The 15,338-nt window shown below is 34.6% G+C and overlaps 1 protein-coding gene across 1 annotated transcript in view; it reads left to right on the top strand.

The window, feature by feature from the left end:
• Positions 1 to 15,338, top strand: part of CCDC178 (coiled-coil domain containing 178) — a gene marked incomplete at both ends in the record, with an annotated part of 378,504 nt that overhangs the window by 313,987 nt on the left and 49,179 nt on the right.

Below are 15,338 nucleotides of genomic sequence, written 5' to 3'. Positions count from 1 at the left end.
TAAGAAAATGGGAATAGGAACATACATATTGATAATTACCTTAAATGTAAATGGACTAAATGCTCCCACCAAAAGACACAGATTGGCTGAATGGATACAAAAACAAGACCCATATATATGATGTCTACAAGAGACCCACTTCAGACCTAGAGACACATACAGACTGAAAGTAAGGGGATGGAAAAAGATATTCCATGCAAATGGAAACCAAAAGAAAGCTGGAGTAGCAATTCTCGTATCAGACAAAATAGACTTAAAATAAAGACTATTAGAAGAGACAAAGAAGGACACTACATAATGATCAAGGGATCGATCCAAGAACAAGATATAACAATTGTAAATATTTATGCACCCAACATAGGAGCACCTCAATACATAAGGCAAATACTAACAGCCATAAAAGGGGAAATCGACAGTAACACATTCATAGTAGGGGACTTTAACACCCCACTTTCACCAATGGACAGATCATCCAAAATGAAAATAAGTAAGGAAACACAAGCTTTAAATGATACATTAAACAAGATGGACTTAATTGATATTTATAGGACATTCCATCCAAAAACAACAGAATACACATTTTTCTCAAGTGCTCATGGAACATTCTCCAGGATACATGATATCTTGGGTCACAGATCAAGCCTTAGTAAATTTAAGAAAATTGAAATTGTATCAAGTATCTTTTCTGACCATTTATTTATTTTTGTTTTTATTTTCATTACTGTAGAAGGTGGGTCACAAAAGATCTTGCTGTGGTTTATGTCAAAGGGATTTTTTCCTATGTTTTCCTCAAAGAGTTTTATAGTGTCTGGCCTACATTTAGGTCTTTAATCCATTTGGAGTTTATTTTTGTGTATGGTGTTAGGTAGTGTTCTAATTTCATTCTTTTACATGTAGTCCAATTTTCCCATCACCACTTATTGAAGAGGCTGTCTTTTCTCCATTGTATGTTCTTGCCTCCTTTATTGTAAATTAGGTGACTCTATGTGCATGGGTTTATCTCTGGGCTTCCTATCTTGTACATTGATCTATATTTCTGTTTTTGTGCTGGTACCATACTGTCTTGATTACTGTAGCTTTGTAGTATAGTTTGAAGTCAGGGAGCCTGATTCTTCCAGCTCCGTTTTTCTTTCTCAAGATTGCTTTGGCTATTCGGGGTCTTTTGTGTTTCCATACAAATTGTAAAAGTTTTTGTTCTAATTCCGTGAAGAATGCCATTGGTAGTTTGATAGGGATTGCATTGAATCTGTAGATTGATTTGGGTAGTATAGTCATTTTCACAATATCGATTCTTTCAATCCAAGAACATGGTATATTTCTCCATCTGTTTATGTCATCTTTGATTTCTTTCATCAGTGTTTTTATAGTTTTCTGAGTACAAGACTTTCACCTCCTGAGGTAGGTTTATTCCAAGGTATTTTATTCTTTTTGTTGCAGTGGTACATGGGATTGTTTCCTTAATTTCTCTTTCTGATTTTTCGTTGTTAGTGTATAGGGATGCCAGAGATTTCTGTACATTAATTTTGTATCCTACAACCTTACCAAATTCATTGATTAGTTCTAGTAGTTTTCTGGTGGCATCTTTTGGATTTTCTATGTATAGTAACATGTCATCTGCAAACAGTGACAGTTTTACTTCTTTTCCTATTTGTATTCCTTTTATTTCTTTTTCTCCTCTGATTGCCATGGCTAGGACTCCAAATCTATGTTGAAATAAGAGTGGCCAGAGTGGACATCCTTGTCTTGTTCCTGATCTTATTGGAAATGCTTTTAGTTTTTCACCATTAAGTATGATGTTTGCAGTGGGTTTGTCATATACGGCCTTTATTATGTTGAGGTAGCTTCCCTCTATGCCCATTTTCTGGAGAGTTTTTGTCATAAATGGTGTTGAATTTTATCAAAAGCTTTTTCTGCATCTATTGAGAAGATCATATGGTTTTTATTCCTTAATTTGTAAATATGGTGTATCACATTGATTGATTTGCATATATTGAAGAATCCTTGCATCCCTGGGATAAATCCCACTTGATCATGGTGTATGATCCTTTTAATATGTTGTTGCATTCTGTTTGCTAGTATTTTGTTGAGGATTTTTGCATCTATGTTCATCAGTGATATTGGTGTTTAATTTTCTTTTTTTTGTGATATCTTTTCCTGGTTTTGGTATCAGGATGATAATGGCCTCATGGAATGAGTTTGGGAGTGTTCCTCCCTCTGCAAATTTTTGGAGGATTTTGAGAAAGGTGGTGTTAGCTCTTCTCTAAAGGTTTGATAGAATTTGCCTGTGAAGCCATCTGATCCTGGACTTTTGTTTGTTGGAAGATTTTTATAGTTTTCCAAATTTCCAGTTTTCTCAACATTGTTGATATCTTCTGCTTTCTTTAATTTAAGTAACCAAGGTTACTTAATATTTCTGTTCTTGTTTCTTTGTGTATAATATAGTAATATTAATAGTATCTAACTCAGGTTTGTTGAAAAGAGAAAACAATAATTATATAAAGTACTTAGAACAGTGCCTGACAATATTAATATATCATTAATGTTAAATGTTAGCATCATTATATTTATTTCACAATTATCAGCTTAGATTCATTGATTCATCTGTTAATCCTTTCACAAATTCCAGATTTTGATTATTTTCTGTGTGTTATGTATGATTCATTGTTTATTTTTTAACTTTTTCATTTATTTTTTTTGAAATATCATTGATTTACAATGTTGTGTTAGTTTTAGGTATACAACAAAGTGATTCAGTTATACATATATATGTGTAGGTGTATATATACACCTACACATATATATATTCTTTTTTGGATTTTCCATTATAGGTTATTACAAGATATTTAGAATAGTTCTCTGTGCTATACAGTAGGACCTTGTTGGTTATCTGTTTTGTATATAGTAATGTGTTTATTTTAATACCAAATTCCTAATTTTTCCCTCTCCTCCCCCACTTTCCCCTTTGGTAACCATAAATTTGTTTTCTATGTCTGTGGGTCTGTTTCTATTTTGTAAGTAAGTTCATTTGTATCTTTTTTTTTTAGATTCCACTTGTAAGCAGTGTCATAATATTTGTCTTTCTCTTGTCTAACTTACTTCACTTAGTATGATAATCTCTAGGTATATCCATGTTTTTGCAAATGGTATTATTTCATTCTTTTTTATGGCTGAGTAATATTCCATTGTGTATATATACCACATCTTTATGCATTCATATATTGATGGACACTTCTCCAAAAAGACATACAGATAGCCAACAGACACACGAAAAGATGCTCAACATTGCTATTAGAGAAATGCATATCAAAACTACAGTGAGGTATCACCTCACACCAGTCAGAATGGCTATCAAAAAGTCTACATATAATAAATGCTGGAGAGGGTGTGGAGAAAAAGGAATCCTCTTACACTGCTGGTGGGAATGTAAATTGGTGCAGCTACTATGAAGAACAGGTTCCTTTGAAAACTAAAATCAGAGTTAGCATATCATCCAGCAATCCCACTCCTGGGCATATATCCGGAGAAAACTATAATTCAAAATAATACATGCAGCCCAATGTTCATAGCTTGATTTTTTTCCCTTTCTTTTCCTTCCCGTATAAGTTGTAATATACAATACGACAGCATCTTCCACTTTGTTTCTTTTGTCAAAAATATAACAAAAGTATATATTCTTTGCACTTTTACATCTTTAATATACCAGATAAATTTAAAAGTTACTGTTAAATACCTCACTCCCAAAAAGTTCCATTGATATTTTGTTTTTCACTGAGTTGAATATCTATTTTAATATAAGAAAAATTGATAAGAAAACTGGGAGGAAATAGTGAGGTTAAGTAACTTGTCCAATACCATAGTAATAATGAGTGGTGCCATGATTTAAACAAAGGCATTCTTTAATATAAAGTTATATTTTTTAATTATTCTTTGAGGAATCACATTCAGGACATATACTTAATAGCAATTGATTTTTTGTAAAATGGAAAAGTCCAAAAAAGTGATATTTCTGCCACATAACTGAACTCTGATTCTTACCTGCAGATTTAATTATGTGCCATAATTCTTCCTTCTGCTGATAAGCAATATCATTTATTTGAAATGCAGTACCACATGTAGATTAATGAAATGCTATTCCCAGGGACTGTGCCCATGTAACTCCCTTTGCTCAGTGGCTCATCCAGCACCACACCTATGAAAGGGAGTACAGAGTCATTGCCAAATGTTATTCTGAGGTTTTTCCCATAACTCACCTCCTTTCATCAAAATGGCTAATAAAATATAACATTTTCAAGTAAACCATTAAACAAAAAACTGGACCTGTTGGTATGAAACCGTGAATTAGCCACCTTGGAAATATGGCATGATATTCTAATCACTAAAACTAGAGTCCATCCTTAATCTAATTTTTTTCCCTTTCACATCCACAGGAGACATGGGTAGTCATCACTGAACTCTTTTTTGCTTTGTACAGGCTAACCTCCCACAACCTTCTAAACACAATGCTCCAGGTGGCCATAATTAATTAAATTGACACTTGAGGAGAAACCTATTTACCTACTTGCAAACTCACAACTTCTGTTGAACAAAACAATGAACTTTGTGATTATTCTAGGTCAATTTTAGTCTTAGAAGATTTTCTGTTCAATTTTATTTAAGTGTACTACAGTGTGTCAACTTCTATCTTTCCTTTGGGTTTCATTACATAAAACTGTAGATACAGTATTAACGGAAACAAACATTTCAGAGGCAAAGTGGAATTCAGGTCCAATGATATAGGTCCAAATTCATGCACTGCTTGCCTGGAGAAGGAGTTCAGCAAAGGTTTAAAATTATTTTTCCACATGAGGAAAATTTGCAGGATGGGTCCCTTACCCTTTAAATATTTGGCACTTTGACTTCTGTCTGCATTTTCCTGGTTTTCTTTCTTTGTCTCTGACCACCTTTCTGTCCTGTGAGGTAGTTCACTAAGACAAGTTGTAGAACTAAAATAAAAACTATGACAACAGGTTTAGAGAAGAAGAATAGAATCCAGACATATTTAGGACTTAGTATTTAAGATATTTAGCAGCCAGTAGGATGGCCACGCTGGAGGAAAGAGGGAAGATTCATGGGTAACTCTGAGGTTGCTCTGGGTTACTCGAGGAAACAGGGTGTATGAGGCTGCTGGTAACCAAAAGAGACTAAACAAAACTGAAAAGATGTGAGAAAGAAGAAGCTGCATTGTGTTATAAATATAGCACTCCTTGGTCACAGAAAAAAGTACTGTAAATATAGGGCAAAATTCTAACCCCTGCACCGGTGTTTTGCATGCTCTACTTTCTCTTCTTCCTCCCTCTCCCAACCTGTTCCCTCCCCAGCATTCTCTGCTCTAGTCAGGCCATTTTGCTCACTGAAGCCCAAATAAACTAATTCCTTTCTGACAGCTTCCTTTGCTCGTATTTCTCCCTCTTATTAGAATGACCTTTTTGTGCCCCAATGCAGGAGATTCCTTTCCTTTTGTTAGAGGTCTTCTTGGAGACCCACTTCCTCAAGAAAACTGTCCTGGACCATGGTAACTAGAGTCATTTCATTTCACTTTAAAGTCCTCTAATGCTTTCTGTGCTACTCACTTGATATTTAACAAATACTACTTTATGTTGCTGGTCATATTTTTACGTGCCTGGCCTTTGCAGATTTCTACTCTGTTTGAAATGCACAATCATCACGTTTCAAACAGGGTGGCATATCCCATGCCTCCTAATACAGTTTATGCAAGTAACAGGTGGTCAGTAAATGTTTATTTAAGGGGGAGAGGAGACTGTGCCTCCTTGAAATTAGGTGTAGGATGAACTATATATATTTCCTGGTACTAGAAGTAATGGAGGCTTAGTAATTAAAACATCACAGATTTATCATATGGTTCTGGAAGTCACAAGTCTAAAATCTGTCTCACTGAATTAAACCTAAAGTGTGGGTAGTGCTGGTTCCTTGTGGAGGCTCTAAGAATGTTGCCTTGCCTTTTCCAGAGGCAAGCTTGAATTCATTAGCTCATAGCCCCTTCCTCATAGTGACGTCAGCATTGTGTCATCACATCTTCACTGACTCTTTCTGTCTTCATATAACTTAATCTGCCTTTGTGCCCCTGCCTCCCTCTTATAAGGGTTCTTATGATGTTGGGCTCACCTGGATAACCCATCTGAACATCTTTAACTCAATTATATTTGCAAAGTCCCTTTTGCCATATAAGGTAATGGAGTCACAGGAACCAAGGATTAGAATGTGGACGTCTTGGGAGAGGGAGGATGTGATTTATGCTTCCACAGTATGCTTTCTCTTACCCTCAACAACAAAAGTTGTTGAGTTCCTACTATGGTACTAAGCAATATGGTGCAGTAGTTGGAAACAAAGCAAACATATCTTCTGTTCAATACGCTCAGAATCTACTGGTAAAATTTACATGTTAAAAAAGATTTATAATTCAATGTGACACATACTTTATTAGAGATAATATTAGACCTCTTTGGGAACATGAAGGAGGAATTATTTTCTTTCTGCGTAGAGCGGGGAGATGCTTCAGTGAAGATTCCCTCATGGACGGGTAATCTCTGTTGTAATACAGGCCTATATTGTACAGCGTTAACCTGTTGTGTTGGTTCAACAGGCATAATAGCTAATAAAATTTTACAATGTACGATTTGTTGTAATTGAAGTGAAAATAACCTAGCTTCCTTGACATTCATTTAAAGGCCTTATATTTATTAATTAAGTCATTCAAATAATATTTGTTGAGGAATTTCCATGTACCTGGCCTTGAATGAGGTACAAGGAACACAAAAATGAATATCACATGAACCATGCCCTCAAGGACCTAATGATGTAGCAGAGAAAGCAGACAAACAACTACCATTGGTTGGTTCTTCTCATTTTGTAAATAATTTTATCTTTCATGTTTCTCAGACGTCTCCTCATTTTTTCACAATGTTCATACACTCTTCTCTCCCATTTACCCTAAGGCTTCAAAATTTTCTCAGCTATCATCTTGTGTCCTTTTTTTTAACTTAACTTCCAAAGTGACTTTCGAATGTCCACGAGTCATGGTTTAGGGATGCCATGAATACTTTTGTGTGTCAGCTTCTATGTTTTAAGTTTAACCTTCTGATTTTGAGTTTGACTTGAAGCATATTTAGAAATATTCAGGAAGCTTATCCATTTTATAATGTATTTCAGAAACAGCAAAATCTTATTGATTTGATAATCCCATATATCATGTAATGAGCAGAACAAGCTGTCAAAAGAACAAAGGAGTGACTAGATCTCCACAAAGCTCATTTACTCAAAGTGAAAGGGAAAAAAAAAAAGCGCAATTGTTTGATTTGACAGTACTTATACTAACATGACAGAAAACATAATAAAATTGGTTCAACTATTACACTTTCATTTATTCCAAGGACTATGACTAAGTGTCTACATATTGAATTTATAGCATATGTAGCCACATTTGAGGTAGGATTTGGGAAGGCCTAGAAGTTCGCATTATTTCTGTACTATGTACCATGAACACGATATAGTATCCAAAATTCCTATCTTTTGATTTACTCCCTTGGGTAAAGCCATATGCAGAGGTCCTTTTTAAATGCATGGGATAATTAACACAAAACTCTTTGGGAGCATTGATACATGAAATAGAAATTGGTTAATTGGACTACTTATAGTTCATGTAGGGATGTGTCTCAAGATAGTAATTCAGAGTAGAGAGGATCAAACATAGAAAAGTTTTGTTGTAAATGTAGAAAGGAGATCTTCCAGAAGACTCCTCTACACAGACTTTGAAGAACCAAATGGGGAAGCACCAGGGCACAGCATGAAGATACAAGGGGCTGTTTCTCTCTTTAGTTCAAATAGTATTAATTTTTACTTTCTATTTCATTATGTCAATCCTGGTGGAAGTTTGTTTATTTTATTGGTCTTTTCTAATAACCAGCTCTGCCTTTGTGAATTTTCTTCATCATATATTTGATTTCTATTTTGTTAAATTCTTTCCCAACATTTTTGGAGAAAGAATTCTGTTCTTCTCCATTAACTTTTATTTGTATGACACCTTAATTTCTGCTTTTCCTCTTACTTCATTTTTTTACTTTGCAACTTTACTGAGGAATAATTGACAAACACAATTACATATTAAACTGTGCTACATAATGATTCCAACATAAGAATAGAAGGCTATAGATATTCCTCTAAGTATCATCTGGTTGCATCCTATATGTTTGATATTTGTTTAATTATCATTCAGTATTAAGTACTTAGAAATCTATTATGATTTATTTTGATTCATCTTTTATTTAGAACTGTATTCATAAATTTCAAAAGATATTTTGTTTCGTTTTTGACTTCTAATTTAATTGCTTTTATCTTAAGAACATAGTTTATACCGCACCAGTTCTTTGAAAAGATAAGACTTGTTTTATAATCTAATAGAACTGTATATGGTTAATGCTTTAATTTATGCAAGTTTCAAGTTTTAGAGTTTTATTTATGCTCAAGAAGACAGTGCAGTTTATAATTTGGGACGTGTGTGTGTGTGTTTGTGTGTGTGAGTGTATGTATATATACATATTTGCTAGATCAAGATTGTTAAGCCTGTTAATCATCATTATTTTAATTTTTGATTTGCCAGAACAAATGGCTATGTTGAAGTCTCTTATATGTTGATACATTCATTGATTTCCATTCTTAGTCATTAGCTCCATACAAATGTTTGGTTGATATGTGTTTCTCATTAATTGAACAACTATTTTCCTTTATACATATATATTGATCACCTCTTTATCTAAGAATGCTATTTGTCTTAAAGTCTCTTTTGCCTTATATACCCAAGATTTCACTGGGCTACTATCTGCCTAGTATACTACTTTTGACTGTTTAGTTTCAATCTTTTATATCTTTAGATTTTAGTGTGCTTCTTGTAAAGTATATATAAGCATGGTTTTAAAATCTAATCTTCTGTCTGAAGTGATGAGAGTAATTCATATATGGTTATTGTAATCAATTATATATTTGTATTTCATTCTGTTATCTTTTTGTTTCCTTTTGTCCTGCTTTTTCTATTGCTTCCTTTTTCTCCCTACTTGGCTTTTAATTGATTAAGAAATCTTTCCTCATTCTGTTTGGTTTTTTTTTAATTCCATTTTTCTCCTTTAGTTTGAAAGGCAAACACTATTTCTAACATTTTATTTGAAATTTTATCTTCATTAATATACTTTAAATTTTCCCATGAATATCTGATAACATAATGTGCCTCATATTTTATTTTAGTACAGAGCATATTTTAAGTACACTATGATATGTTAGAGCATTTTAATTCATATTACTGATAGACACATATACTATTGTTATAAAGCATATGTGTCTATCTTTCTTTTAGATTCTCAAATTAGATATTATAATTTTTATTACCATTGCTTGCAATATTGTTATTTTGTACTGACAGTGTTTGTTTGACTTTACATATTTACATTTTTAGTTATTGTTCACCATTTCCCCTTGCAATTATATCCTCTCTCTGGGATCATTTTCCTTCTCTGTTTATGTCCTTTCTGGTAAGAACATAGGACATAAACACAGTTTTACTTTATCTAAAATGTTTCTTCATTATAATTGTTCTCAAACAGTACTTTTCCTGGACCTAAACATATATGCTGCCATGTATCTTCCCCCAGAAATTTGGAGATTCATTTCACTAGAAGATAGCATGTAATTCCTTCCTTTATATCCTTAAATATTTTGTACATAGTATTTCATTTTCTGATGTGATATCTGAAATCTTTGAAGGCTATATGTAGTGGTCTTCTCTGAATCGCATTGTTTCCACTGCATATATTCAGTAATCTTTGAGAGCTCACAGATCTTCATCTCTGTAAAATGTATGTCCCAATTTAAGACTGCTTCCCTCCAGAGAGAATTTGCACTGGTTTTCCCACCTTCCATCGGTTTTGCAGTGTCATTCTCACTTTTGCTGCCCGTGACCTCATCCTATTTCTTACCATCCTGGTCACTTTCGATGACATCTCAAACTCTGACTTCACTTGGCCTAATTTTGTGCTTTGGATTCTCCTCCCTCAATCTTTTCCAAACTATCTGAGCTTTATCATCAAGCCATTTCCTCTGGGGATATCATCTCTACTGAGATGCTGTTACCTTGCATACTGTGTAAATTCAGTTTGGCATAGTAAATTAATGACTGCTTTCTGGCTCACTGTTACTTCTTTGTTGATAATGTCTTACCCAAAATTTTGGCACTAAAATTTTATTTGTATTTTAAATTTTTTTAAAAAAATTTATAGTTTTTAAAGGTTACTTTCCATTCAGAGTTATTACAAAATATTGGCTGTATTCCCCGTGTTGTACAATATGTCCTTGAACCTATCTTACACCCAATAGTTTGTGCCTCCCACTCCCCCATCCTTATATTGCCCCTCCCTGTTTCCCACTGATAACCACTAGTTTGTTCTCTGTATCTGTGAGTCTGCTTCTTTTTTGTTATATTCACCAGTGCATTGTATTTTTTGGATTCCACATATAAATGATATCATACAGTATTCATTTTTCACTTAGCAAAATGCCCTCTAAGTCCATGTTGCTACAAATGGCAAATTTTCATTCTTTTGTATTACTGAGTAGTATTCCATTGTGTGTGTATGTGTGCGTGTGCGTGTGTGTGTGTGTGTGTGTGTGTGTGTATCCCACATCTTCTTTGTCCATTCTTCTGTTGATGGACACTTAGGATGCTTCTATATCTTGGCTACTGTAAATGATGCTGCTATGAACTTTGAGGTGCCATTTTTTTCTAACTAGTGTTTTCATTTTCTTCAGATATATACCCAGGAGTGGAATTGCTGGATCATATGGTAGTTGTCTTTTTCATTTTTTAGGAAACCTCTGTAATGTTTTCCACAGTGGCTGCACCAATTTACCTTCCCACCAACAGTGTATGAGGGCTCCCTTTTCTCCACATCCTCACCAACATTTGTTATTTGTGGTCTTTTTGATAATAGCCATTCTGACAGATGTGAGGTGATATTGTGATTTTGCTTTGCATTTCCCTGATGATTAACAACGTTGAACATCTTTTCATGTGCCTGTTGGCCACCTGCATTTCCTCTTTGGAAAACTGTTCAGTTCTTCTGCCCATTTTTTAATTGAGTTATTTGTTTTCTTGATGTTGTGTTATATGAGCTATTTATATATGTTGGCTATTAATTCCTGATCAGTCACATCATTTGCAAATATCTTCTCCCATTCAGTAGGTTGTCTTCGTTTTGTTGATGGTTTCCTTTGCTTTGCAAAAGCTTTTAAGTTTAATTAGGTCCCATTTGTTTATTTTTGCTTTTATTTATGCCACTAAAATTTTAAACAGGACAATATCAGGAGAGAGATTCCATTGGGGGGGCATTTACTTAATTAATTGAATAATTAAATAAAATCCTTATGCAGTGGCAAACTGTGTCAGCCACCTTTAAAAGTCACTGAAGTTTTAAAAATCTTTCTTTCAAGCAAATGTTATGTGTCTCTGTTTTATTTATTCTGCTTGACGCAAGTGAGAATAATGTGAAGTCTTTGCTGGTAACAACCCTCTCTTAAGGTTTCCTATAAATTGCTTGTGAAAGGCCCTTAGTTATACTATGAAGTAATAAACTTTGTTTAAGTTGAGATTTACAGCTATAAATAATTCACTTAGTGGGAAGAGAACAGGAAGATATGCTAAGATCAAGTTTCACCTCTGTCTCATACTAGTTGGGGAGCCTGGGGCAACTGTCCTGCCTGGCATTGCTTCATTTGGCTAACTCCTGCTGAACTTAGCTATTGTATCACTTTCATCAGGAATCTTCCCAACTTATGCAAAAATGGCTAATTACTCCTTCTCTGAGATCTTGTAGTCTACTGCTTTCTGTCCATATTCTACATTTATCTATCTACATAAAAGATATATTTATCTGCTATGTCCCTCTGAGCCACATTGAAGATAGAAACTAGCTGGTGCAATGGATCCTTGGCCCACTGGATGTAAAGGACAGGCTCTGACACAAAATAGTTTCTCAATAAAAGTCTGCTTTATGAATGAATAGTAGTAGCCACACTGCCTTCTGCCTAGAAATGTTTTAAGTACAAATGAGATAATGGGAGTGATACAGTATATATCTCTGCTGTAAATACTATAAAAATGTAGGGCAGGATTATCAGTTGAGAGCAAATATCTGAATATATATTTGCCTAAATAAAGTAGGAACTGATTTACTCAGATGATATTAATTTGAAATTTGTAATCAATAAATATAGATGAGAAAGCTATATCTGCATAAACTATGGCAAAATGTTGAAGTAAATAAAATAAACTTGATACAGACCTGCTTAAAGTACTTTGGAAAACAAACTATCTTTTAAAATATAAATTCCTCAATTGCTTGTAGGTATGTCTCATTACTGTTGACAGATATTCTTACCTCTTCATTAAATGTGCATTTGCAAGGGCCTCCATTTAAAAGCAATGTTCATAGTCCTTGGAAAATTTGAAGATATTTCCATGCTTTCAAAAATTGCATAACCCCATAATCAACAGTGCATCTTCTCCCTCCCACTAATCTCACCTGGTATATCACAGGACTCTTGAGATACTCAATTCCTACCACTATTAGAAAAGTTAGGATTTTGGCCATAATTTTATCCTCTCAAGCCAAAATGGTAAATTTAATAACAATGGTAGGAATCAGTGGTGAGAAGGGAACAAAGAATCCAATCGAAAAATAATTAAAAACTAAAATTAATAGAACATAGTGAATCAATGGATGACGAGAGATTTGGTCGAGGGAAGTGAGCATGGCTCCAAGGATTTTGGCTTGAGCAACATAATGGATAGTGGAATCTCATTCTAAATCACAGGACAATAGGAAGAGAAAGTAGGTAGGATGAGAAGGTCTCTGGACCCAGTGGATTCATCTTTGAGCTTTGACCTTGGGGTCCCATTGAGTAGATAGGGGAGAGTGTCCAGTAGTAATGCTAGAGACCAGTCAGGCTTAGAGATGTTGGTTTTAAAGATTGAGAGCCATCGTTGTTTGAGCTGTAGTTTATTTTTTTTTCATATTCTGTGAACACATTTATTTTATTTTTTTAAACATCTTTATTAGAGTATAATTGCTTTACAGTGTTGTGTTAGTTTCTGCTGTATAACAAAGTAAATCAAAATATGTATACATATATCCAAATATCTCCTCCCTCTTGCACCTCCCTCCCACCCTCCCTCTCCCACAACTCTAGGTGGTCACAAACCACAGAGCTGATCTCCCTGTGCTATGCAGCTGCTTCCCACTAGCTATTTATTTTACATTTGGTAGTGTATATATGTCAATGCTACTCTTTCACTTCACTTCATCCTAGCTTACCATTCCCCCTCCCCGTGTCCTCAAGTCCTTTCTCTACCTCTGTGTCTTTATTCCTGTCCTGCCCCTAGGTTCTTCAGAACCTTTTTTTTTTTTTTTTAGATTCCATATATATGTGTTAGCATATGGTATTTGTTGTTCTCTTTCTGACTTACTTCACTCTGTATGACAGACTCTAGGTCCATCCACATCACTACCAATAACTCAGTTTTGTTTCTTTTTATGGCCAAATAATATTCCATTGTATATATGTGCCACATCTTCTTTATCCATTCATCTGTTGACAGACACTTAGATTGTTTCCGTGTCCTGGCTATTGTACGTAGAGCTGCAATGAACATTGTGGTACATGACTCTTTTTGAATTATGGTATTCTCAGGGTATATGCCCAGTAGTGGGATTGCTGGGTTGTATGGTAGCTCTATTTTTAGTTTTTTAAGGAACCTCCACGCTGTTCTCCATAGTGGCTGTATCGATTTACATTCCTACCAACAGTGCAAGAGGGTTCCTTTTTCTCCAGACATTCCCCAGCATTTATTGTTTGTAGATTTTTTTGATGATGACCATTCTGACTGGTGTGAGGTGATACCACATTGTAGTTTTGATTTGCATTTGTCTAATGATTAGTGATGTTGAGCATCCTTTCATGTGTTTGTTGGCAATCTGTATATTTTCTTTGGAGAAATGTCTATTTAGGTCTTCTGCCCACTTTTGGATTAGGGTGTTTGTTTTTTTGATATTGAGCTGCATGAGCTGCTTGTATATTTTGGAGATTAATCCTTTGTCAGTTGCTTCATTTGCAAATATTTTCTCCCATTCTGAGGGTTGTCTTTTCATCTTCTTTATGATTTCCTTTGCTGTGCTAAAGGTTTTAAGTTTCATTAGGACCCATTTGTTTATTTTCGTTTTTATTTCCATTTCTCTAGGAGGTGGGTCAAAAAGGATCTTGCTGTGATTTATGTCATACAGTGCTCTGCCTGTGTTTTCCTCAAAGAGTTTTATAGTGTCTGGCCTTACATTTAGGTCTTTAATCCATTTTGAGGTTTTTTTTGTGTATGGTCTTAGGGAGTGTTCTCCTTTCATTCTTTTACAGGTAGCTGTCCTGTTTTCCCAGCACCACTTATTGAAGAGGCTGTCTTTTCTCCATTGTGTATTGTTGCCTCCTTTATCCAAAATAAGGTGATGATAGGTGCATGGGTTTATCTCTGGGCTTTCTATCCTGTTCCATTGATCTATATTTCTGTTTTTGTGCCAGTAGCATACTGTCCTGATTACTATAGCTTTGTAGTATAGTCTGAAGTCTGGGGGCCTGATTCCTCCAGCTCCATTTTTCTTTCTCAAGATTGCTTTGGCTATTTGGGGTCTTTTGTGTTTCCATACAAATTGTGAAATTTTTTGTTCTAGTTCTCTGAAAAATGCCATGGGTAGATTGATAGGGATTGCATTGAACATGTAGATTGCTTTGGGTAGTATAGTCATTTTCACAATGTTGTTTCTTCCAAACCAAGAGCATGGTATATCACTCCATCAGTTTCTATCATCTTTAATTTCTTACATCAGTGTCTTATAGTTTTCTGCATACAGGTCTTTTGTCTCCTTAGGAAGGTTTTTTCGTAGGTATTTTATTCTTTTTGTTGCATTGGTAAATAGGAGTGTTTCCTTAATTTCTCTTTCAGATTTTTCATCATTAGTGTATAGGAATGCAAGAGATTTCTGTGCATTAATTTGATATCCTGCTACTTTGCCAAATTCATTGATGAGCTCTGGTGGCATCTTTAGGATTCTGTATGTATAGTATCATGTCATCTGCAAACAGTGACAGCTTTACTTCTTCTTTTCTGATTTGGATACCTTTTATTTCCTTTTCTTCTCTGATTGCTGTGGCTAAAACTTTGAAAACTATGTTCAATAATAGCAGTGGGAGTGGAC

Source organism: Grampus griseus, assembly GCF_964374135.1.
Source record: "Grampus griseus genome assembly, chromosome: 12".
In the NCBI taxonomy this organism is placed as follows: domain Eukaryota; kingdom Metazoa; phylum Chordata; class Mammalia; order Artiodactyla; family Delphinidae; genus Grampus; species Grampus griseus.
Note: the sequence above shows the minus strand (reverse complement) of the source record. Positions and strands in the feature narration are given on the sequence as shown.